This window comes from Erpetoichthys calabaricus, chromosome 8 (assembly GCF_900747795.2).
Source record: "Erpetoichthys calabaricus chromosome 8, fErpCal1.3, whole genome shotgun sequence".
Lineage (NCBI taxonomy): Eukaryota > Metazoa > Chordata > Cladistia > Polypteriformes > Polypteridae > Erpetoichthys > Erpetoichthys calabaricus.
In genome coordinates, this window is record NC_041401.2 from 148,313,582 (window position 1) to 148,341,161 (window position 27,580).

At 38.6% G+C, this 27,580-nt stretch overlaps 1 protein-coding gene across 1 annotated transcript in view; it reads right to left on the reverse strand.

Annotated features, from left to right (window-relative positions):
• Positions 1–27,580, reverse strand: part of zgc:92380 (uncharacterized protein LOC445086 homolog) — a 1,014,629-nt gene that overhangs the window by 718,991 nt on the left and 268,058 nt on the right. The gene's annotated exons all lie outside the window — the stretch shown is intronic.

A 27,580-nucleotide genomic window follows, 5' to 3' on the forward strand; every position in this document is an offset into this window, starting at 1 on the left:
TGTGATTGCTCAGTGACTGCTACTGGCTCCACGTGTATCACTTCACATTTTTCTCTATTTAAAAAAGACTGCAGCGTCTATGAAGAAAAGACACGAGTTTCGAAAAATAATGCACTACAGCTGGCATTATGGTATATTGCCTTTGGTGCAGGCTATAATACTTTATCCAGTCTTTTTGGAATAAGCAAACCATGAGTGAGCCAATCCATTTAGGAAGTGTGTTATGCTCTCTAAGTAGCTCTGAAGGGGACATACATCAGAACATTCAACAGAAGTGCAGCAGTGCACCATAGGGGCTATCTGTCCTGTCACTACCCCAAAAAGAATTTGACATGGATTATTACAACCAAAAGGAATACAACTTAATTTAACTCCAAGCTATAACTGATCATTTTCCATACAGGTGTGGTGTTGCAAAGAAATTAAAGGCTGATGTATGTGGCTAAGCAAGGGAAATTGTTGTACTTCAGAGTGACACATTCAATACTCTGGTTTCCTCTCACTTTGCAAATGTATGAATGTTAGTACTGCTGATGACTACAAATTGACCCTGAATGACTGTGTGTTTAACACTTGACATAAAATGAACAGATGACTAGTATTGAATGATAACCCCAAATGCAAACAACAGAGATGTTTAAGTATGCAGTACTGATATATCTCTATATTATAAAAAATAATCTTGCGACGAGACGTGATCTTTGGAAGAGAGATCTTTTGAACAGAGACAGAGAGACACTTTCACGTCCCACAATAAATGTTTGAAGCTCCGCACGAAATGCAGATCACGCGGCAAGGCAGCAGCAGCAAGCCAGCATCTGATTGAGCAAAGAGGAGGTAAATAAAGTATTTGTTTCTCATTATATCACCATTTAAGAGGGGTTTCGGAGGAGTGGCCGCATCTCTTTGGGGTGCGTTCAGCCCCCTTTTTCACAGCGTGCGTAGTGTTTGAATGGTTATGGCGAGCGAAGCAAGCAGAGGGTGAAGTCCCCTAGTGAATAATATGAAAATGCTCAAGGTGTTTACAGTATTTTAGTTCAAGGTATTCTGAATATAAGTCAATCTAAGTGTTAAACCTGCAGTTGACAACTGTCGCCTCATCATTTTTGAGTTCACAGAAACACGACTGGGGTTGAGAGTGCAGTAACAAAAAAAAGTTAGTCATCCATTGCCTAAACTACCTAATCTAACTAAAAACATTAATCATGCAGTATGTTTATCATGTAGCTCACAGGAATTATAACATGGTTTATACATATATACAGTATTTCAGCTATACTTGTTCTTTTTTATTTCACTCTTATTAAAAAAAAAACTATCCCTCCTTACAACACCATTTAACCATAATAATTTAAATACTTTAACATAATTAATTATAATTAATAGTAAATTGATAAAATGTAAAAACATTAAAACATCTATTCTTAATTAATTAATTCAGTATAATGAATTAAGGTGAGCACTTGAAAGTAGCAAATCACTCTGTTTGAATAATTAACACAGTATGGCACATTCAAGTTCCTTTTACTCTACTTCCTAAACATGCACAAATCTAGCTTTTCTTCTTTCACCACAGTTTTATTTTCTCTTCAGATGATGTTGGACTGTCTGTCCATCCATTATCCAAAGCCTCCCTGTCCACTCCTGATTTTTTGGAAATCCAGAAGCTGTGAGAGCAACACTGATTGTAAGGCTGGAACCAGCCCTGGGTGGGATGCCAGTCCATCAACGGGGAAGCTCGCACCCAGCCAATGTAGTATCACCTCTCTAACTAACCTGTAGGGAGTACCCTGAGTTGGTGAACCAGTGACATGCAGAAAATGAAAATACTGCATAGAGCGTAACCATGTTGGGATATGAACCTAGGACTCTGGAGCTGCGAGGCAGCGGCATACATCATTGCACCACTTGGTACAAGAATAAATAAAGCAATGAGAAGCAGAATAAGGAGATTCTACACTGGCTGGGAAAAGCGGACACTAAAACTGCAAGGCTTCAGTCCCAACTGTTAGTATAATAATTAAATTATTAGAAAATAATTTTGCTTTTGGGATTTATGTCTGTCACAATCAATGTTTAAGATAATCACCTTATCATTTACTTAAAGCTGTCATGCCTTACTGTTGTCACAAATAATTAATTCATGCAATAGTCTTGTCATCATAATCATAAAATTACAATCATAAAATTCTCAATATGTTCTTAATGTTTTAGTATACAGCATAAAAATAGTGCAGTAAGTTCATTTGTATTTACAATAATGAAGATAAGAACAATAACAGTCAAGGTCTCTTACCATGTTTCTTTTGTAGAAGAAAGTCTGTCAATATGATACTGAAACTTGTGGAATGTAGATAAGTTGCTGCCAGAGACAATGTGGTGCTTTAAAAAACCAGAAACCTTCTCACTGCTGGCTGTCGCTAGTTACTTCTTTCAACATTTAGAAAAACTAAAGAGGAAATAGGAGGGCAAAGCAAGTCAAATTGCAAATTAGTTGACCAAATTCAGCAGACACACACAAGAGAACTGAAGTAGCAGCCCAGTGAATATTTTTACAATATTTATAGAAGTGATAAAATACGAGGAAAGGACAGCTATTCAGCCATTTTTTCAATAAATCTTGAAAACCTGATAGTCATACAGATGGCACAGGTGATACTGAGGGTTGATTCTCCACAGTTTCACCTGATGTCTCAAATTAATAGCTTCATGCTTATTTCAGTAGTGGTAATTTATCTTTAGATATTTCTACCTTAATTGTACCCAGTGCTGTTAGTGTCCTCCTAGATTATCTTTACTATTAAATCTATCTTAAATATATCTGTCTCTTAAATTATCTTTATATTATGCAGCCCCAATGAAAGTGATTAAGAATTGATGACTGATACATGTATTCATTAACATTTTGAACCTTGTATTCCAATAAGTGTCAGGACTCCATCATAGTCTTCACTCATACACACTATTATTGTTAATAGATATTTACAATACATAATGTAGAATTCTTGATAGCAACCTGTGTGGGATTTTTCAGGTTCTCCTGTTTCTCAAGGAACTTCAGTTTTCCTCTAAAAAAAGCTATTGACTCTAAACCAGCTATGTGCATGAGAGGGTCATGTGATGAACTATCAGGATTGTCTGTTAGATTCATTTTTTTAACAGTTATTTATTTTTTAATCCCCAAAAGGAAACTGTCTTTTTGCATGACCTTTGGAGGTCAGCCATTGCACAGCACCCCTGGAGCAATTTTAAGGTTAAGGGCCTTGCTCAAGGGTCCAGCTGAGTAGGATCCCTTCCAGATACCACTGCAGATCTGGGCAAGATCATGGGTTAGATACCTGAGCTGGGATAGGTGGATTTAAGAAGGCTCCAGCTCCTAGTCTATCCTGTAGATGGTTTGCTCAGTTTACTTATTCTTTTAATACTCAATGTTCACATTTATTAACAACTAAACTACTCAAAAAATATGGTACAGAAACAATAATATAATATAATATAATATAATATAATATAATATAATATAATATAATATAATATAATATAATATAATATAATATAATATAATATTTGTAACAACATTACATCTTGCCTGAAGGAGGGGCCTGGGTTGCCTCAAAAGCTTGCATATTGTAATCTTTTTAGTTAGCCAATAAAAGGAGTCATTTTGCTTGACTTTTCACTACATTCATAATGGCTAACACGGTACAACACCCTAGTACCACAAACAACCCCTATAAAACACTTTTTTGTGAATATTTATAACAAAGCTCATTAATCAAAATCAGTCTAGCCATTTTCTGTGCTTTCTTTTTCTTGATTTTATTGCAGCACAAATATATGCAAGGCATGAACCAGTTTTGGAATGAATGGCGTTGACATCACAAGGCAGCCATAGTAATGTTCATAAGTCAAAAGCGTTTAGAGGTTAAAAATATAATAACAACATTCTGTTGGAATAGAACAATAGAAAAGAAGCTTGTACAGATCTCAGATCTTACCAGTTACTGGTATGTTAATAATTAAATAACAAAGATACTCTGCAATGAAAATGATACAGTCACAAACACTTGTGTCACAAGTTTCCCAGCAGGTTTTTAGAACAGAAGAACAAAGAAATTTGACAAAAAACAGGAAACCATTCATCCACTTCACAAGAGGTCTTCCACCTTAAGCTAAGCATGCTCAGGTCTGGCCAGTACTCGGATGGGAGACCAAATAGGAAAAGCTTGGGTTACTGTTAGAAGAGGTGTTGGTGAGGCCAACAAGGGATGGGATGCTTACCCTGTGGTCTGTGTGTGAATCCCAATGCCTCAGTGCAGTGACTAGGACACTGCTGTAAAAATGGTGCAGTTCTACGGATGGGACATAAAACTGAGGTCTTGACTCTCTGTGGTAATAAAAGATCCCTGGGCATTCTTCATAAACAGCAGGTTGTATCTTGATGTCCTGGGTAAATTGCCCTCCATGGTCTAGTCATTCTGGCCCCCAAATCATCCCCTGTCTCTGATTGGCTATGTCTCTAGCTCTCCAGTTCACCACCTAACAGCTAATGTGTGGTGAGTGTACTTGCATAAAAATGGCTGTCATCGCATCATTCACGTGGATGCTACAGATTAGTGGCGGTTGAAGTGGCTCCCCACTTATTATTAACAGCGCTTTGAGTAGTGAGAAAAGTGCTATATAAATGTAAATAATAATAATAATAATAATAATAATTATTATTATTATTATTATTATTATTATCCAGAATCTTCTTAATGATTTTCAAGGTTTCTACTTCAAGTTTAGGATTATTCCTGTTAATATATTAAATATATTATAGAAAGAAATCTAGTAGGGAAGTACAAAAACCATTGCGATGAAACTGTTTTCACAGCATTATGTGAGTGATCAAAGAATTAAAATGAAAATGAAACCCACTTTTTACCAAAGTATTTTATCTAAAATATCACAATGAATATGCATACAATAGTAAAATGTTATGATGCTGCCAAACACACCCATATAGAAATAGATTAAGCAAAAAAAGATTTTGAAAACTACCCAATATTAGTGTAATATTCATGGAACTATGGATTATGTGCAGAATTTTATATATTTTGAACAATTCAGCCAAAATGAAAAATAAAAAAAAAACTTGATGCATGAAGCTGCTTCTTTTTCCATTGCAGTATGCTTATAAATTTATAAGCCAAGGTGTGATTATAAAAATGTATGAAGAAAGCAGTGAGCTTAAAGGCCACAGAAATGATATACCCTCAAAAACAGTTAATAGACCAAGGGAAGCACACAAATGAGAAACGAAAACGTTGCTTTAGTCATAAAATACTGAAATTGCTCCAGTTCTTAGTCACTGGGTGGTCTGGTACCTGCTCTTGTAACACTGGGTGGCAGACAGGAGCCAACCCTGAGTGTAATGACAGCATCTGGAGTATTGTGCACAGTTCTGGTTGACATGATACAAGAAAGATATAACAGCACTTGAAGCTGTGCAGAGGAGAACAGCCAAGGACTTACGGACATGTCCTACTCTAAAAGACTCAGAGAATTAAACCCAGGTTTTTAAATTCCTCAGAGATATTGGTAAAGTATATCAAGCAACATTCTTTCAAGTTATGAGTGAATCACGTACTCAAGGACATCAGTAGAAATTAAGGGGGAGTGCATTTAAGGCTGAAGTCAGGAAGCACTTCTTTACACAAAGAATTGTGGGACACTGGAACAAACTACCGAGATGTGTAGTTGAAACAGAGACCGTGGCAACCTTTAAGAAGAATGCGGATGAGAAATTGTTGTAGCTTAGCTATTAGCTAAAGAAACAGGCTTGATGGATGAATGGTCTCCTCTCTTTTGTCAAACATCTCATGATCTTATGTTCTGTGAATGAATGCCCATCATAAGGGCCACTCCCACCTAAAAAGGGCCTATATAAGATTACCAGTTAATTTAACATGCATCTCTTTATGAAAATAAAATTAAAGTACACAGTAAACTCCACTCAACCGAGTAGAGGATTTGAACCAAGACACTGACACTGAATCCATGATTTTTGTTTTCAATAAATGCAATTATTCTTTATAAGCTTTATATAAAAACCCACTCTTGTTTTTGTTTAACATTCCCAAGCATAGCAGATGTTTCTGCAGCAATCATATGCATTATCTTAATTTATATACAATGAATGTTTTTATTTTAAGTATTAAGTATCTGATGCTTTAACACCACTAATGTGTTTTATTTGTAATAGTAAATAAACACATGGAACTGCATACAAACCTGGAAACTTTGAATAAAAACCACAGTCAAGCTACTAACTTGAAATGTCTTAGGTTTCTTTTAAAGGTATCATGTGGTTTGTGACTCATGTCATATTGTTAGATCGCCTGCCATTTACTGACAACACACCTTTACTGCTGCTAAGTTAAAATACCACTGATAAAATGACAGGTACATATATATTTTTTGCCTATTACAGTGTATTAGAATAATTTTTGTATATTCACATACGTTTCTTATATATTGGGATAATTTTTTGAGAAATAGTTGACCATGCTGGTAAGTGTTTCAGAGACTCCAGTGGTATCACAATATTCCATTATGGACAGTCTTCCTTATACTTTAATCTATTAAAAAAAAAAAAAAAAACCAGATGGCACAAATCAGCATTTTCATAAAATATTATTACTCCTGTGAGTATCTCAAAAAGATAATGTTAAGGACGCGTAGAGGCAGACATTATTAATCCTATAGTTTTCATACAGTAAGCAGAGTGAGTTCATATACTTAGAAACACTTTTTAAATATGTTACAGTGGAACCCTGACCAGGATGTGTATTGTCTTTTTTCTTTTTTTGATTTTTTTTATGCCTGATGTCAAGTGGCTGCTGACATTTGAAGAGTATCTATCGTGGTTTCTATGTTTAAAAGATGTGGTATTTTCTACCTTATCAGATTGTGATCACCAAAATGCAATATTCTTGCAGTACTTCGAAAGTCTGATGGGATTTAGGCTCAGTTTAACTGCAATTTACTTTATGACTTGTATAAGTGTTCTTTACTAGGAAAGGCTTTCAAGGAAGACCTAGAAAACCAATTTGTATTAGTTCAGTTTTTGTTATATGCTATTTTTGTGTGCAACTGAAAAAACAGATCACATTATATTTAAAAGAAACACCATTACATTAGATGTTTACTTATAACTTTATTATTCAATGTAAATTTCATAAATGAATCACCTCCATCCATCCTGAGTATGTGATTCTCACATTGTGTGGTATTTGTATTAAGTTTTTTGATGACTTCCTCTACACAAGTGGCCAGAAAAAAATTTTTATACACTTTTTTGATCACTTATGTACAGGAAGTCATCAGAAAACCTAATATATATAATGAGACAACCTCAGGGCTCATTTAACAACTTTTACACTCCAAGCCAGAGGGTGGCACTATCTATCTTTTCTCTTTTCCCCTCTGCAGAAATGATGATTGATAGTTTCTCTGTGTCTGACGTCACTTTTGTTTTCCACCATCCTGAATCCTCCTCTTCTGGTTTGCAGATGCCATAACCAACTCTAACTCAATCTTAAAGCAGTCTGCAGAAGGCTCGATTTTGAACAAGACATATTTAGATTTACACAATCTTTGTTTTTGTTTCTTTTTGGCCATTACAATATACAGGGATCACTCTTTTTGCCTTTTTTGTGTCTTCTTACTATATATATACGTCAGCCTGCCCAAACCCTGACACGATTACAGAAGCACAGTTCCAAATCCAAATAAATGAAGGTTTAATTTAAAATACAGTGGAACCTCGGTTCACGACCATAATTCGTTCCAAAACTCTGGTCGTAAACTGAGTTGGTCGTGAACCGAAGCAATTTCCCCCATAGGATTGTATGTAAATACAATTAATCCGTTCCAGACCGTATGATCTGTATGTATATATATGTTACGGCCAAAACCCGAAATTGGCCAAAGTGGGAAATGTCCGGCCAAATCGGGAAATGGCCAATGTCGCTGTAAATTGACCGGCCAATGTCCGATCTTTTCCTCGATTTCGGGATTTGGCCAGCCAGTTTGCGAAATGGCATGGGGCGATCGGCCAAAGTCGGAAGGAAAAAGGCATGAGCAGCGATTTGTTGCGCACTTAGCAGTGCAATTGCGTTGAGTGTAGCCTTGGCGGCTCATGTTCAGAAAGCGGACGCCACTTGGTTGTTTCACAATAATTAAGATCAGGTATATAAGTAGATTTCACATTTCTGTTATCATTTTAGCAATAAAATAGTGACTTAACATCAGGGACCTATTTTATTGACCTTAAGGTTAGTGTTTGGGCTAGGGGAAGGCCGTCTCAAGTGGCGTCCGCTTTGCTGAACAAGACCCGCCTTGAGCAGTTTCTCGTGCAGAATGGAAAACTCACTTCTGAATCTGCATCTGAAAATTTTTAAGCATCTTCGCACCTTGAGCGGACAGTCTTACATCAGCACATCGGATTTTGACCAGGGACTTATTGCCACTTCGCGAAATGGTTGGCCAAAGTAGCATATATGCTGATCATTTCTAGTACTTCGGACTTTGGCCACACCTCGCGGCCAAAATGCGAAATGGCCGGTCAATTCGGGAACTGGCTGAACTTCGGGTTTTGGCCGTAACATATATATATATATATATATATATATATATATATATATATATATATATATATATATATATATATATATGTATATTTTAGTTTTTAAGCACAAATATAGTTAATCATACCATAGAATGCACAGCGTAATGGTAAACTAAATGTAAAAACATTGAATAACACTGAGAAAACCTTGAACAACAGAGAAAACTAACACTGCAATAGTTCGATCTATAGTGCTAGGAACCGATCGCTAAAAACACTTTTTTTAATGAGTTTTAAGCACAGGGGAAAAAATGAACATTTGAAAAATCCGTAATTTAATAAACCACCAAGAAAAGTAACATTGCAACAATGCAGGTTACGAACCGATCACTGTAAATAGAACTGAAAACAAAAACAAGCCTTCTCTACCTTATGCGTCCCTCGCTCTCTCGCGCGCCTGTGTGTGTGTGCGTGCGTCTCTCTTTTGCGAGCCTGGAGCGCCTGTGTGTGTGTCTCTCTAGCGCACTCCTGTGTGTGTGCACGCCTCTATCCCGCGCCTGTGTGTGTGTGCGTGCATCTCTCTTTTGCGAGCCTGGAGCGCCTGTGTGTGTCTCTCTCTAGCTTGCTCCTGTGTGTGTGCGCCCCTCTCTCTCCTGAGCCTGTGTGTGTGTGCGTGCCTCTCTCTTTTGCGAGCCTGGAGCGCCTGTGTGTGTGTCTCTCTAGGGCGCTCCTGTGTGTGTGCGCGCCTCTCTCTCCCGCGCCTGTGTGTGTGTCTCTCTAGAGCGCTCCTGTGTGTGTGCGCCTCTCTCGCGCTGCCTCTCTCTCGCGCTGCCTCTGTGTGTGTGTGTGTGTGTGTGTGTGTGTGTGTCGCGGTCCCTCCGAAGGCGCAACGTTAGGGGCTTCGCCTCTAGCGCTGATGTCCGAGGTTCGATTCCCGAGAGGGAGTGCAGTAGAGTGTGTACGCCTGATGAGCCCAGAATTAGGGCGGAACACGTGTCGCGTACTCTTTGCATTATTTGACAGTAAACTATTTCAACCATTCTATGATCTGCTTCTCACAACTGAGGGCACCGTGGCAGATGTTAGCCGACTTGCTGACCAACCACAAGCGTTACCTGGTAGGTAACCACACATATAATCAGATTGTGATTCAGACTACGAATGCCGTGAATGTAATTACTCCGATCTACATGCTGTCAAATAAACGAACCACACGCCGAGGCGCAACGTTAGGGGCTTTGCCTCTAGCGCTGACGTCCGAGGTTCGATTCCCGAGAGGGAGTGCAGTAGAGTGTGTATGCCTGATGAGCCCAGAATTAGGGCGGAACACGTGTCGCGTACTCTTTGCATTATTTGACAGTAAACTATTTCAACCATATATATATATATAGTGAGATTTTTTTAACTCTTTTGAGACCCTCTTTAATGGGACGACACTGTCGAGGGCTGCTTGTCCGTTGTCGAGGCAACAGCAGATTTGCTGTGCCACAGAGGCAATTGGAAGTTCACTGCCTCTTCGTGCAATGCATGCAATGTGTCTGTTGACCAATGATTGACGCGGGGAACACTTTAACTTGGCCACTGACCTGGCCCCAGCCTGGCCCATTTGCTGCGTCTGTTTGTTGTAGAGTGGTAGCTCCCGCTGCAATAAATAACCTTTGCGATTCCTGTTTCAAGTTGAATAAAGCTGATTTTCCTGAAATCCTTAGACTCAGCCTCATCTTTTGGGTGCAAGGCAGCAACTTACATGTCTATACTGTATATTGTATATATACTATATAGTTATGCATGCCGTGGGTGTCGCCTGTTTCTTTACCACCAGCTCCAAGAAGATGCCCAATCAGGGCAACTAACTCTGCCCCCTCTGGTCAGAGGACTATATATCTGAGGAGCTCCTGAAAGGTGGCATCTCATTTTAGACATAGACTCAGCACAGGACAGATCTCTAACCCAGATTCACCACTGAGAGAGCCTTATGAAAAGGCATTGCAGCCTGTTGGCTTTTTGTTTGTTTACACCATCAAACACTATTTCTTTTGTCATTGGCACCAATATTAAAAGGGGTAACCTGACTGGCACCCTAACATGTATTCTTTGGACTTGTGTTGTACCTCACAACCATATTATATATATCTATATGGTTGACCACAAGGGACGACACTGAGTCCCAAAACACAATGACACCAAGATGGTCTTAGAATCAAGATAAGTGTTTTATTTCATTCAAAGTACATCAGTAGGTTAGATCTTAATGTACACCACACAATAACTGTAATTCCAAATCTCTCTTTCTTCTTCTCACCCCTCTCCAGCAAGTGACTGTGACTCTATGAGAGATGAGAGATGCCTCCTTTTATCTTGGATCCCATACCCATGCCACGGAATTACAATGAAGAAACACTTTTGGGTCATACAGAAGCTTGGTGAAAAACTGAAGTCCTCTTCTGGCAGCACCTCTTGTTAGTACCCAAGGACGCCAACAGGGTCACCTTTCTGAATTAGAAATCCCAGGCAACACTATGGGTGTCCAAACTGTTGCTATGCCAGAGGAGCACTGCCACCTTTCCTGTTGGGAGATGTATTGTCCCAAATATTCAGATTTCCCCAGTCCATCCATTATTCCGACTACTTGACTGGGATTTGGAATGGAAACCAAGCAAGCCCCGTGGTGCACCTTCATCCAAAAGATTCTTGCGTAATGGTCTCCTGGCTGGGTAAGGTACTACACTGTATCCCGTTTGGGACATCTGTTTATCTGTTACGGCACTTACTATACATATATTGTCACACACGTGCGCATGGGATACAGCTAAAGGGCTCAAAAGAAGGTAATTCCACACTAGGCCAGGGGGAGGCAGAGTGCAATAATCCTTTCTCTGTTATTCCTGGTGATCGAAAAAGGGAAATTCTATCTGGGTCCAACGACATCACTTCTGGTTCCAGCCCTGATGACCTCACTTCCGGTTCTGGACCCAATGAACTCACCTCCCCTGACTGACCTTAACACCCTGCCATCTTCCTCTGTTAATCAGTTTTGTTTTGGACTCAATCTGTACACAACTCTGAAACCCATTTTCTCTTTTTGCAGCCAAATCTCAAGTATACGGTGGCTGCCCCAAACCTTTTCGTGCATGTCAAGGCTGATTATTTCACTATATATATATTGCTAATTTTAAGGGTTTGCTTTGCAACACACATTATTACAAAGCATGATTGTGTAATTTGTACTTAACAAAATGTTTAGCATTTGTTATTTCATAAAAGTTGTTGTAATATTTGTATTTCACATTTGTTGTGCAGAATCAATGAATAACTTAGTATGCAATATTAGTGACAAGGAGAGTGTCATTCAACTGTAGCATCACTGCAGTTGTTAGTTCCCTTCTATGAATAAAGGTATACATGTGTCAGTGGAACAATTACAAAAACATTATTAGTAGTGTAGATATACAGTAACTGAGAAGACTTCTTCTGGTTTAAATCTTTTTATTACATATTAGTGGAATTTACCAATCATTTCTGTTTTGGGTTTTTAAAAATACATTTAAATCAAGATAGTTTAGGATTATACCTTTGCAGCAAATCTATAATTTTTCCCAATAACAGGCTGCTGTGTCTTACTTTGCAATACAATAGAACACTGGATTCATTTACAAAATATTTTTGTTTTAAATTATCAGGGTTTGTATACATGAAACTTTATTTTTGGGAAAGCATTATTGCGTTTGCATTTTAGCCTGTTTTCTCTAAGGAATTTATCAATATGGATGCTTTCAGCAACTGATCTTAATTCTTTAGTAAAACCACTGTGGCACGTGGCTGGGGGTGGACGCCCAGGAGGACCGGAGGAGGGCTTGCGCCTCCTGCAGACCACGAGGGGGCGACCGCCCTGGTTGCTTTGGGGGCCACGGGTTCAGAGCTTTGAAGCTCAACCCTGTAGGAGCCCGTGGTCACCGCCAGGGGGCGCCTGGATGCCTTGGCAGCCCTGGACCTCAGCACTTCCGCCACACCAGGAAGTGCTGGGGGGAAGAGAAGCAGGGACACCCAGAGTGCTTCCGGGGATGCAGCCGGCACTTCCGCCACACTGGGGTGTGTCGGTGGGAGATTGCCAGAACACACCTGGAGCACATCCAGGGGGAACATAAAAGGGGCTGCCTCCCTTCATTCAAGGCTAGAGTCGGGTGGAAGAGAACGAGGTCTCTGGAGGAGGCAAGGAGGCGGCCTGAAGAGAGGAAAGGCATTGTGAAAGGGCCTGGACTTGTGGGGTGATTGGTGCTGCGGCACTGGGATGTGCTTCATAACATTCATAAATAGCTTGTAAATAAACGTGTGTTGAGTGACAAAATGATGTCTGCCTGTCTGTTTCCGGGCTGCTTCCCACACCACCATATTATTTTCATAGTAGGGTGATATTTTTAATACAACAAAATACAAATAACAACTTTTAATTTGTAACACCAGTAGATGATGCCATTTTTCCTTATCTAAAGCATAACTGCTTTGTATGTTTCATTTTTAAATGTTATCTTTTGCTTACTCTCATCTAGAAACTTGTGCTCTGATGGTATAATAAACTCATCAGTTAAACAATCACTTGGATCAGCCTTGGAAAGGAAACAAATTACTCAGTGAAGATAAGCAGGAAAGTAGTTTAGTCCTTTTGAATTGCTGATTTATGATTCATTTTAAAAACAGAGTACACTTGATATAGTGAAAAATGTATTTTTCTGTATGAAACTTTATCATACTCTAATGCAAGCTGAAAATATCATGGTGGATTATTCTGCTTGATAATTTTCCAGTACCTCAAACAATAAAATAATCACTGGATTCCCTGACAAAGTTTATCTTGTACTATTTACAAAAGCAATTTGCTAGAGTAAAAATACAAATGTTCTAATGTTGTAATACCAGCTTATTCTAACCTTTGGCATCTGTACTGGCAAGAACAGAAAACCTGACCCTTGACGCCACTTTACTGAAGAGTGAACACAGTCACACCATCACTACTATGGTAAGTGTCACCAATCTATTAGATTGGATTTAATAATAATAATAATAATAATTCATTACATTTATATAGCGCTATTTTCAGTACTCAAAGCACTATCCACACAGGGAGGAACCGGGAAGCAAACCCACAATGTACGGAGCCTATAAAAAGTATCCACCCCTTTGGAACTTATACCATTTTATTATCATACAATATTGAATCCCAACAGATTTCATTTGGCTTTTTTGGCACTGATTAATAGAAAACGACTCTTTCATATGATAGGTTCCTAACTGGCTCGAACATCTGAGAGTGAAGCAAATTTGATGCAACTCTTAGGTGTAATAGTAAAAGCATTTTATCAATTTTCCAAGTACTCCTAATTTCACCAAGATTTAGGAGAGCTCATGAGCTGTCCTAACTCACTAGGATCTTCCAGAAGGAAGCTTTCAGGCTCATTACTGGAAAGTCAGAATGTTTTGGCAATGCTGGACAGCAGTGATCTTCTGAATAAAAAATTTTGATTTGACAGAGATTGAATAATATTTGGAACAAATCATGTAGTTTATGTGATCGCTACATCTTTGTGGAGCAGCCATGTCTCTTCGTCTCAAATCTCTGTGTTTGTTACAGTATTATTCTTGATGTTGCTACAAAAAGCCATAGTTATATGCAGCTTAGAGCAATATCTTATCTTATTATTCTTTCCTTATTCTTATTTTTCTTTTCCAACTACTACTTACAATATTATTATATCATTATTATCTTTGTGGTAAAGCCATAGAGTTAGTACCAGGAAACTGCAAAACATTATGATTTCCAAGGAAACTACAAAACTCCTTCAATTTGCGGCCTGGGGTGTCATAAAATTGTGATACCATTCATTTGCAAACGTATGCATATAATCCTAACTGGGAGTACAGGTGGGACAACTCATTAATACTTCTACTTCGAGGAAGGATACATTCTTACAGTACTCAGACTTTTAGTGTAACTGAGAATTTGTGGCTGGACTTGAAAAAGACTGCTCCTTCACAATCCACATGCAGCCTGACAGAGCCTGAACAGTTCTGCAAAGAAGAATTGAGAAATTAGCAGCATCCAGATGTGCAAAGCTGATAGAGATCTATGCACACAAACTCAAGGCTGACTAGAAGGTGGTGAATACTTAGGTGCTCAATTATTTTGTGTTTTATATTTATAATCCATTTAGGTCACCTTCCACAGATATGTTTACACTTTGACTTTAAAGTGCATTTTTTCTGTTGATCAACATCAAAAAAGCCAAATTAAATTCACTGTGATTCAATATTGTATAATAATGAAATACGAGAACTTCCAATGTGGAGGTGAATATTTTTTAAAGGCAGTGTATTTTGGCTTTTGCAAAACAATGATTAAACAAAAAACTTGGAAAGAGAGAGAGCATGTAATTTCTACAGTACAGGAATTCCAGTCTTGAAATTAATACACATTGCATCGAGTGCAACTTGCTATGAAATTCTGGTGATGATGTCTGGCAAAAGTAAAAATCTGTTAGTTTTGTTTGATTTTTTATCCAAAAAATTGTTTGAGAAGTCTATTTTAAACACCAAATGGAAAAACAACTTGTTAAACACAAAAATGAATTTCAGATCTTCATTAATAATTCACATGACACAATACAGTTAGGATGGAGTGTAACCTTAAATTATTTCTTTATTGACCCATGTGAATGCTGGAGATCAACTGCTTCTTAACAACCACAATTAAAGCACTGCTTCAGTGCCGTAATAAAATATCGTCCAGATTCTTCCAAAGAGTGTTTATGGCAACATCAAGCTGGGTTTTACGCCTAGGGACTGGTAAGGTGGTGCAGCAGTAGGGCTGCTGCCTAACTGGTTCCTGGGCACTGTCTCTGTGGAGTTTGCATGTTCTTCCCTTGTCTGTCCTGCTTTTTCTGTGAGTACACTGGCTTCCATTCCATTAGGTTAATGAGTCACTATAAATTGAGTCTGGACATGGGTGTGTGCTGTGATGGACTGACAACTTGTTCAGGGCTGTCCCCATCAATAATCGATGATACTTGATGCACACTTGCCTATGAATAGCTTGCTATTTGTGCAGTCTAAACGTACTTCCATCTACGTTGGCAGACACTGACCCTGCCACTTTAATTTAAATGCTGACATGTTTTTATCACTTCTAAGGTAAAGTGTTGCAGTTCTCTTCTTAATCGTTTTCCTGTGTGACAACTCAACAGGTTACAACAGAGTAAGTTTGCAGCTGCCTGAAAGTCAGCACAAATCTTAACATTCTGACCAGACGAGCCTTCTTTTGGCTGAGATTCACTGGTTTCCTGTCAGATTTAAAATCATTTTTGACCTATTAAATGTTTGTTCCATAACTTTGTTTGTTATTTACACCATAGAGAGAAGGATGGGAGGTTCTGATGCTGTTTTTCTTACTGTTGCAAAACTTTGTTACGCAACTCTTGACAAATGCTGATTCAGCTTTGTGGATTCTGACTTCTTGATCTTTCTGCTTAAGTCTGTTCTTGGGGCTCATTCCGTCTTGACACACAAATCTAGAGTGAAGACCCAGCTGTTTATTCTGTCTTTATAAATGCTGTCCATTTATTAACAAAATTTCTATCCAATTCAATATTCTGTCTCTGTCACACTGTGTATTATGCTAACTTGGACTGTGAACTTTGGAAGCTCTGTCTAAAATGATTACATTTCTCCAGTGCACTTCTTCAATTATTTCATGGTCAGCATTTTTCCTTCTCTGTAGTTTGATATTGTGTGTTATATCTTAAAAGCTCTTTTGATACTGAAGACGATAGATAGATAGATAGATAGATAGATAGATAGATAGATAGATAGATAGATAGATAGATAGATAGATAGATAGATAGATAGATAGATAGATAGATAGATAGATACTACTTTATTTCTCCCAAGACAAATTCAGTTGCTCCATAAGCAACACAGAAAGTACACAGGGCATACCCCTCGTAAATGTAGTGTTCCCCTGTGCCAAAAGATGGCTAGAGTAAAGACAGGAACAATGGGAGATGATCTTCTATATTTTAGTGGCTGTGGGAAAAATGAAATCTTCTCTAGTGTCTCTTAGTATATAGTGCTTGAATGAAATAATGATGTTCTGCCTATGATGGATAAATAATTAATGAAAGAACAGGAGAGCAGTCTGCCTGAGAGCAGTCTCAGTTTTTCTAAAAAGGACTGTGTTCTTTTAATATGGATAGTGACATTCTTTATATGGACTACAACTCTGTGACAGCCACTGCAATTTTCTATACTGTAGTGTGCTGTTCTGGTAATATCACTTCATGACAGGCCCAGTTTTTTTTTAAATTATGCACATTACTTAAGAACCGATGGAATGTTTTTATTGTTTTAAAATGAGCACAAGGGAAACACTGTCCTTATACAGGTGGACTTCATTCAACCAATGAAGTGACACACCTCAAGGTGATTGGTCAGTTCAGTGCCCTCTTACATTGGGTGTTTCAAAATGAGTGGGGTAAAGACCCCAGTTAGAATCAGTTGTTTTCATGTTTCTAATCAATTTAGAAAGATACCTAGGGAAAGGGTTTAAATTATGAAAGGAGAAGGCCTTAATCTAGGATCGTGGTTAATCGTGGCTTAAAAATGGCTTTCTGAAACACTGCTTAAATACTTATTACTAATGCCTGGACTATGGAGTGACAAACTAAAGTAAACAAGATTAATTTAAAACCACTTGTGCTAGTCTGAATTAGCTGGACTGAGGTTGCCTATAAAACATGGAATGGATCCAGAGAAGTGTAGAATTGTATGGAACTACAGAAGAAAATTCAAAGAAAACAATGGCAGCCGAAAGGAAACTGCGATCAAAACAATTTACTGAACTTGAGAAAGCATTTTTAAAGCAAATAGTGTCAAGGCATCCTATCATTGAAGATAAACAGCACAGATCATCTGTGGAATCAAAGAAGAGGAATGCCTGCATGTGTTATTTGTAATGAACTCAATGCAAATGAACACACACCTACAAGAACTTCAGGCAAGAATTGTCAGCTTTATTACTTTACTGTTCTGCGAAATCACTGGGTTGACATTACAGTACTTATTCAATACTGCTGTTATGGAAGAATATAAAGATAAACCTAAAAAAACTGCTGCAGAAGTTCAAAGAGAGAAGTTTAAGGTGGGCAGAGGACCTGACAAGTTGGATAAGTTACTGACAGGAATGATGGAGAGCCAGCAACTTTTATAGAACATACCAGATGATGAACATCTAGACAGTTCAGATGAAGGATCACAGAAACCTACACTGAGCATGTAAGGGCATTTCCCTTTGCTTTTTCTCCCTCTCCTTTTAATATTTTATTTGTTTCTTTGTCAGCTGATGTGAAACATCTTATGTAATCAGAATTAATTTGACTATACCTATGAATGTTTCTTGTTTCAAGTAGAAAGTCATATGGACAGAACTGAAAAGTTGCCAGGCGGTTTATTCTCCGCATCCTCGGGAGCAAGGGTGGCAGTGTCTTCCAGTACTGGTCACCAGACAAAAAGACTGGGTATGGAATTTCACAAACATAAGCTAAAGTATCCTAAGGAGGAGCATGAAATGGAAATGAAGATACTGCAAGTAGAACTAGAAATGAAGGTAAAGGAGAGAGAGAGAGAGAGAGACTCAACTATCTCAAATATCATTTCAATACATTAATTTTTAAAATAAATATGGTTTTATTAACTCATGCTGGATATTATGACTATGTTTGTAACTTACCAGACAAAATATACACTTTTGTTTTTAAAATATATTTTATTGCTCATTACAAATGAAAATGTATCTGATCCGAGTAGAAGGATAAAAATAATGTCAAAAATATCTACTTAATGTGCTGCATTGTAAAATCAACTCTGTATGCAAGTCCTTCTCTGTAGTCTGCTGTAAATGGTGGTACATCTAGGTTGTTATCCTCTTCTGTTGGAGGATCTGGGCCTCCATGCTGTTTCAGATAGTTGTGAAGAACAGCTGTTGTAGTAATGACAATGCAGCATCTTCTTGGTCTGAACCAGAGTCTTCCGAAGGCACTGATAACAACTATTCCAAACACCATACATGTGCTGTACTAGACTCCTAGTGTGAATATGAGCCTGACTGGAGCACCTTTGCTCAGTTGTTGTTGGGTGCAAGTATGGTATGAATAAAAAATTGTTCTGAACATAGCCACAACCATCAAGCAAAATTCCATTATGGTCTCCTTAGACAAACTGACTATACAGAATTGAGTTAAGGAAAATCCACAAATCCTTTCCAACATGAAACAATGTTTTAAAACTGTACCTGTGGACATTTATAGAAAACCAATTTATGTGGTTCCAGTATTGCTTAGCATCAGGAGTAGAAGGATGTTTTATGAGAATTTGTCTCCTAGGAATTTCCCATACTAATGGACTTATACCTTGTATTTAGCCTGGGTTGTAGCATTCAAGAAGGTTTATGTAATTGTCCCTTTAATTCACAAATGGCCCTGTATACTCTGTGAATTACTTTACATAGTGTTGATTCACTGACACCACCTAAATTCCCAGTTTCTCTGTGAATGGCACCACATGCCAGAAACCTTAGTTACAGTATGAGCACCTGGAGACAGACTGGTATCCTCTTTGGGTCACAGATGAAAGTCTGGGTAACAAAAGTGAAATAATCTCTATGGTATGTACTTTACTTATTTAAAATGAACTCGAAAACTAATTTAATCAAAATGTTACAGTGGATCACTTCTGTCGGCCAGACTTGCTTAGCTGGTAGTACGCTTTGATCTTCATTGGCATAATCCAAGTAATCCATGTGTCTGCTTTGACAAAAAAAAAATGTTATTCTGTACTTACACCTGCATCCTTGAAGGTTTAATTTAACCTATCATTTGCTCATGTTTTGGGGTGCAAGACAAGGACTTATAGCACGACCACGATCTTTTATGATTTGCTTCTGTGGCGCCCCACTGCACCGCTGTGAGTCTGCTGTTGCCCTACCCTGGCAACAGGCAAACAGTCTTCAACAGATGCGGCAATCGCGCTTTGGGATGCACTTTGGCGTGCCGCTCCCGTTGGTTGGAGATTGGGGGGATCCCAAAAGAGTTCAGAAACCTCACAATATGAAGAAGAAGAAAAGGATGATTCAGCTTCTGATTGATATCTGTGCTGCCCACAACATGCTCCACATTTAGATAATGTTCTCGTTGAATTCCTCCCACCCATGCATAGCAGTGCTTCAGCCATTGGATTTGGGCATCATTCAGACCCTGAAAGTGTATTATTGCAAGGAAATGCTGAGAAAAATTCTCATCAGCATAACTTGTAGACAGGAGGAGATTAAAATTAATGAGAAGGAAGCTATTGAAATGATTGTAAATGCCTGGACCCAAGTTAAAGAAAGCACTATAGCGACAAATACAGAATCTCATTACTATGAAATTTTCATTAAAATGAGATATTTTTAGGTCCCTGGCAGTTTATAAAGTGTTACTAACCCTCTTCTAGTCTGTTTCTCCTCTTGTTATCTGGATGTGGCACTTAGTGCCTGCTCTCCTGCATGTGGAGAAGTCATCTTGGATAAAGGAGCGTTTGAATCATTGGATGGAAAGATTCATCAGATTGGATGGCCAGCACAGACTCCACTATAGAAAACTCCTTTTCTTGATAAAAGAAGAAAATATTATCTTTCTAAGTTGTTTTGCTTTAAAATGATGAGAGTTGTCAAATGCCGAGCCTTACAAGTTGAGACACTTCCGAGTAGCAGTCAGTTAAATTAAGCTTGCTATCACTCCCTTCTCTTCTTGTACTCCCATCTTGAAAGCAAACACTTCTAAGCAACTGCCCTGTAATATGCCAACAAGCAGGCCACACCACAAATAGTCCCTGCAATATCAATAATATAATTAATTTTTCACAATAGGCAAAGACCAAACATACCTACTCACCAAACGTTGAATACGACCTACTACTAATATACTGTCTGTTTGCGGGTTCGATTACTTGTATTTCCCTGCTCGACCTGGGTTAGTGCTGTCATTTAACTATTTCTCCTTTTCCCATGCAGACCAACAGAAGAGCCCACCTTGTAAACCTTTTACCTGTCCTTAGTCAGAGGCATGACCACGGGGGCGCTGGGGTGGACACTGCTCCCCCAGAGACAAGCCGTGCCCCCCCTGCGAAATGCTCTGTCTGTCCAATGAAAACTCTGGAGAAGAATAACATTTGATTTTCAAAACTAAGTTGCTTTCCAATCGGCCCGTTTGAATTTGTGGCGTATCCGTCAGTGTCTCCTCCACTAGACAGGCACCGTGCTGCTCACAGTTCATTTCGCCGCACATTTTGCAGCACGTTTTGAACCTGTTGACCGCATTCTTTAATTAAAACAGCGTTTACGTTCCATTCTTCTTTTATTTTCTGGTTGGTAACACCAAAGGCTATGCATAGGTGGCTTATTAAAAAGCAGGCATCTTCAACCTCTGTCCCTCTGCAAGCTGCTGGCTCCATGGTTGAGCCCAGCACCACTGCCACCAACACGGAGCACAGCGCACCCACATAGGGAACTGAAACTCCAAAAGATGTAGATAAGCCTACACAATCCTCCAGCTCTGCGCCCGTGTCGGGTACTCCAAACCTCTGCCTTCAACAAAATATACAGTCCGGTCTGCCTGACTTAAATATGGATAGCCCATCCCAGCCCATTTTAATTAATTATCCCAAGCGCCCATTCGGAAAGACACTCAGATGTTTTAGTGCAAGCTGGTATCAGTCTCGACCATGGCTTGAATATTCTGTTGTCCGTGATGGCATCTTTTGCTTTGCCTGCCACAAATTTAGTGTTTCCAATTCGGACCGTGAGGACATATTCACCAAACACGGCTACACCAATTGGAAAAAAGCTCTAGAAAAAGACAGTGGCGGCTTCCACAAACACGCGTCTAGTATCCCACACGTCAGAGCCATGTCTGCATCACAGCACTCATCATTGGTGTGTCTTCAGCTGCATGTGAAAGCTCTTTCTCTACTTTGAACCGCATTCTCACTCCACTCCACCGAACAATGCTGCATTCAAGGAAGAGAAATTTAGTCATTCTGACACATGAGAAAAACATCACAGAAAATCTAGACATGAATGAATTTATTTCAGAATTTGCCAACAGACTGGTCCTGTAGATAATATCCAGGTTAAACACTGGAAACTGATGTCCTATAGCCTTCCATGACTACAATAAGCCATGTTTCTGTTCTTGCTCTCATATGTTGTATACATTTGACTTTATTGATATTTAACTTGTAGATGTAATTCTATATTTGTTCACAAAAAATAATAATACAAGTTCCATTGCCTCTGTTAATTTTATTGAACAATAGGTTATGATATATGCCACAATTTTTGCTTTTATATGTTATATAAAACTATGTTGTTATTATTATTTGACCCCCCTACAAAAACGGGGATGGATGGATGGATGGATGGATATTTTTTGCCCCCCCAGACAAGCCAAATGCCCACCCACACATGATGTTCTGGTCACACCTCTACTTAGAATCCATCTTCCATCACTTCTTCTTTCGGTATTCAAGATCCTGGCTTACCCTGATGCCATTTCCGGTTCCCAGGATTCCACCAGCCTATTACATCACTTCCTGTCTGCCATATATGCATATATATATATATATATATACACACACACACACCGTATATACTTGTGTTTAAGTTCTCCCGCGGATGAGTCAGGGCTTCATTTTACTGCATAATTTCCCTATTTTATAATGTTGAAGTTGAATGCGAAAAACTCACTCTATTGATCCAGAGAGATGATATTACGATATGCTAACACCCACCTGAGAGAGTAACCACGGAGCACACTGCCTTATATCTCTATGTATTGTACCTACGTGACCACACGGTAATACCCAAACTATTCCGAGGTGACGTTTGCATTGTTTTGTGTTTTTTGTATCTGACACCCTCATACACCCTTATCTACATTGGAGCATTTGATCAGAAGAAAATATGAAGCTGGTTTTAAATTAAAAGTCGTTGAAGTGACGAAAGAAATTGGAAATAGCGCTGCTGTAAGAGAAACTGGTGCAAGATTGGAGGAAGCAAGAAGATGTAAAAAAAGAAAAGAAAATGAATTGTTATATTTTTGAACGGGTTTGACTTTGAGATTTAGGCCCATGTTAACTTGATTGAGTCATGCAATTTCTACTTATTTATCAGGTGCACCCTCATGTTGTTAATCTCCCGCTTTACCAAATCCCAAAGGTGTGCTATTGGATTTAGATCTGGTGATTGCGAAGGCCACTGAAGAACACTGAACTCATCATCGTGTTCATGAAATGAGTTTGACATGACTTTTGCTTTGAGACATGGTGCATTATCATGTTGGAAGTAGACATTAGGAGATGGGTAAATTGCAGCCTTGAAGGGATGTACATGGTCAGCAGCAATACTCAGAGGCTGTGGCATTCAAGTGGTGATTGATTAGCATTAACAACCTAAAGTGTGCAAAGAAAAAATTCCCCACACCATTACATCACCACCACCAGCAGCCTGGACTGTTAACACAAGGCAGGTTGGATGCATGGATTCATGCTATTGGCACCAAATTTTGACCCTACCATCTCTGTGCCTCAACCTTAGTCAAACTTCATCAGACCAGGCTACATTTTTCCAATTATCATCTGAACATGTGCTGACTGCAGCCTCAGATTTCTGCTCTTGGTTAACAGGAATGGAACTCAATGCTGTCTTAGGCTGTTGTAGTCCATCCACTTCAAGACTTAATGTGTTGTGCATTCCAAGATGTTTTTCTGCTCACCACAGTTGAACAGAGTGGTTATCTACCCTCCCTGCTAGCTTGAAAAAGTCTGGTCATTCTCATCATCAACAAGGTGTTTCCATCTGCACATACATCCGCTCACTGGATGTTTTTTGTTTTTCCAAAGCATTCTGAGTAAACTGTAGAAACTACTGTGTGTGTAAAAATTCCAGGAGATCAACAGTTGAAGAAATGCTCAAACCAGCCTGTTTAGCCCCAATTATCATCCCACAGTTGAAATCACTGAGATTACATTTTTTTCCCAATTCTTGTTTGATGTGAACATTTCCTGAAGCCCCTGACCTGTATCTGCATGGTTTTATGCATTGGACTGCTGCCATATGATTGGTTGATTAGATAATTGCATGCATAAGCAAGTGTACAGGTGTTCCTAATAATTTACTATTTGAATGTAAAATAACATGTAATCAAATCTGTGTCTCTGATGCTATGGTATACATTGATAGACTACAAATATGCAGCAGTTTTGAACTGAACAAAGTGCAAAAATAGAGGAGAAAGAAACACAGAGGAAAAAGAGTGAAACATGGCTCAGAGAGGAAAACCACAAGTAAACATGGGAGACAAGTGAAAAAATTAGATGAATAAAACATGATAAGTAAAATAAAAGGAACCCATGCACATCCATGATATTAACTTTCAATGTATCAGATCTGTGGTGGAATATCATCTGCTTACTTCTACACAGCTATTCATGCCTTCTTACAATATATAGAGAATATAGGGCCCACTTATCAGAGCTATTTACTGTTAGAGTACTTGGCATATTAAAACCTGCAACTACATCCCAGATCTCCACTTTTACTTGTGATACACCACAGCATGTCATTCTTGCTGGCTCTGATTAGTCTTTTCTCTGTTGAGTTTTAGGAGACGTTGTGTACTTTAGACTTTAGGAATCCTCACCAAAACATATTAAAATGCAGAATATCCAGAAAACAAAATTAAGAAAATAAAAGTGAAATACACTTATTATAAGAACAATTGTTTCAAACCTCCATGGGTAACGCTATCTATATAGCTGAAGCTCCAGGAGTATCCATCTTGTCTTTTGAAAGCTCTGTGCATCTGTCTTCTGTAAAATGCACTCCACTGCACTCTATCAGCCACAATTTATTTTACCTTTCATGAATGGGGACTTTCCTAAGATTGTTACACATAACAACTTACAGGTTAAATCAGTTTTTGGGACATACTTATTCAGACAACTTACAGTGTTTGAAATGGCTGTTTTCAAGTGACAAAACTCTCAATGACTGTTAACTCACAATAACAAATAATTTTGCTTAATAAGATTATAATTATATCCATCTTTACTGTAATTTCATCTCCCTGTACCACTAGGCAGTCTTCTTTACCCTACTTTCAACTTCCAATCTGACTGGCACATGTACATAACATCTCAGCCCTTTAAGGTTTTCATGCATAGATTAGAGTACAGTGAGGGAAATTAACCTCAAATCCAAGGAGGTAGGTGCCTTTGTCAAAAGATTACCCTGATAACCAACTTTTGTTCTTACTTCCTGCTGGGGGAATTACCTTAATGAGTTCCTTTGCTTTGCACCAACTTCTGCAACCACACTCATTCTCCTTGAATGTACAATTACGAGCAGTGTGTGGTGTAGAGTTGTGGAAGTTGTCTGTGTTACTTTCATAAAATAAGGTTGTATAGCTCAAGGGAATGCATATTGGGCTCAATAAAAGAATGTGTGGGCATGCCTGCTAAAATACATTACTGTCAAATTATTATCATAATAAATGGATGCATACATCCCACCCACTCTATTTTCCATTCTTGTTTCAGTTGTGATCTATACATTTCATACTGACCACATTGTAGGACTACTTGGAAGAGGGCATACCCTTTTGTAGAGTGCAACTTAGAAACGAAAAAAGTAGTTTGCATGCTAATGTGAATATCTCTTATAATGTTTTTATAAAAGATAAATGTTTAAATTACTGTTTGATTTATCTGAAGGGCTTGGGTAGAAATAAATGGGGGGGGGGGGGGGGGTAAAATGAAGGCAAGAAATGATGGAAAGAGTGTAATTGGCTAAACTGTGTGAGCTACTCAGAGAGGAGCCCCTTCTGTGTACTCTGTGGTTAAGTGCGGAGTCATCTAAGATGTTAAACAACAGCTAGAGGTTACCAGTTCTGTCCTCATTGATGATTCTCGGTAGGATCCTCAGCATGTCACTTTGATTGCCTGTTGTCCAAACACATACAGTGCCTTCAGATAGTGTATATCATTAAAATCACAAAATTAATAGCATATGCTCTACTATAGTGTTTGTTTAATCCTCAGTAAACATTTTAAAATCAGAACTCTTCCAGTCACAGCAGCATATGCTTCAGATTACGGCATCACATTGAGAATTTTTCTGTCAGCCAGACGTTTCCTTTCGTATCGCTTCACTTTTCAGTGCATTGAAAACCATACAGTAGTCTTAAAATAATGTTGTTTTTTTTAAATTGGCAAATAGCAAATTCAGCTATTTACCATGCTGCTTAAAGATATTTTTGTACCATGGATGTCCAGTAGTATGTATAGTGTAGAATCTTTTTACTGACATTACAGATGTCTTTATTTCTCGGAAGCGTGTGATTAAAATAGCTTTATTTACACAGATGATTTAATTTTAACTAACAGTGTAAGGGAAAGTTGAGTGTACTGGATGACTGACTTAAGAATCAAACAGCTATCAGGCTAAACAAATACTGGACTAGCAGGGATGTCCCACATTTATTTAGCCAGTGAGTGACCTAAGCCAGCAGCAACTGTTTGGCCACACAGTGACTGAAATACAGGCATAAAGTCATCACAACCTGCCATGTATTTTTTATTTTTTACAGGTTCTCCTTGGCCTCTAAATATATTTTGGGGATTTTACAGGTCAAGAAATTTGGTCACCACATTATGTTTTTGAATCTGACACAGATTTAATAATGTTTAATCGTTAGTTCTCCCACATTGTCATTTTGCTTTCATTATGAGTATTGCTATCTTGAGCATCTCAAGATAGGGCCGCATTCCCCGGTTGTCAAGCAATATCTCTCATAAGCTATTCATCATTCAGCTTTGTGGTCACAATATGTAGCAGCTTATAAAAAATCTGGTTTTAAGTCTTTTCTGCCCTTAACTAAGATTTACATCTGAGTTTTGGATTTGGCTCTATTTTCCATTTACCTCCTAGGCTGAGTTACTATCTCTTGACTTACGGGTTTTGACTTTGGCTAGCTAATTTTTACGATCCATCCTCTGATTTCATCTCTGATTAAATCGATTGCTGCTTTGTGCAGTCAGCATAATAGGGTGTAAAAAAGACACAAGAAGTCAGAAAAAGGTTTGGGGTTTTCCGGCCCCATATACTGTGGGAAAAGTGCAATCAGTCGAATACACAATACAGTACAACTGTCATAACACCGTTCGCCATCATGGCGGACGGGGGGAACATTTATGAGGGAGGGACCGGAAATGAATGAAGCGCTGCTGGGAAGGAACCGAGATGGATGATGGGACTGCTGACGTCATTGGGGTGCGACAGAGGGAAGGCGGAAGTGGCGTGTTGGGAATCCATGTTCAGCAGGTTCATGGCGGTGTTGTGTCTTTCTTTCTGTTGGAGATAAAGAGAGAAAGGTTAGTACTCCGCCATTCCCGTCTGGTATATGCTTTCGTGCAACAGTTTAGGTCGTTCCGCGGCTCCCTAATCGCGCGTGCGTGACAAGGGATATAAGAATTTAAAGGAACTCAGTACCCAACATCATGCCAGGGAATGTTGAAAATACAATGGTTCATTAACACAGAATCCATAGTTTAAGATGTTAGAATTAATACATAACACAACTGAATACAAATAAAACCAGAAAATCCAACATTAAGGTTAGCTGGCGATGTATGTTGATGCTATGTGTTAACACTAATGATATCTAGAATTACCATCACCTGAGCCCTTGCACATTAGGGTGACACTGTTCATACAACAAAATAAACTTTCTAATATGTCTGAAATAAAAGTATGTCAATCATCATGACTGGTTGTTACTAAAAATTTCCAATGCTTTGTTTTTTTTTTGTCCGCATCTGCTCTGG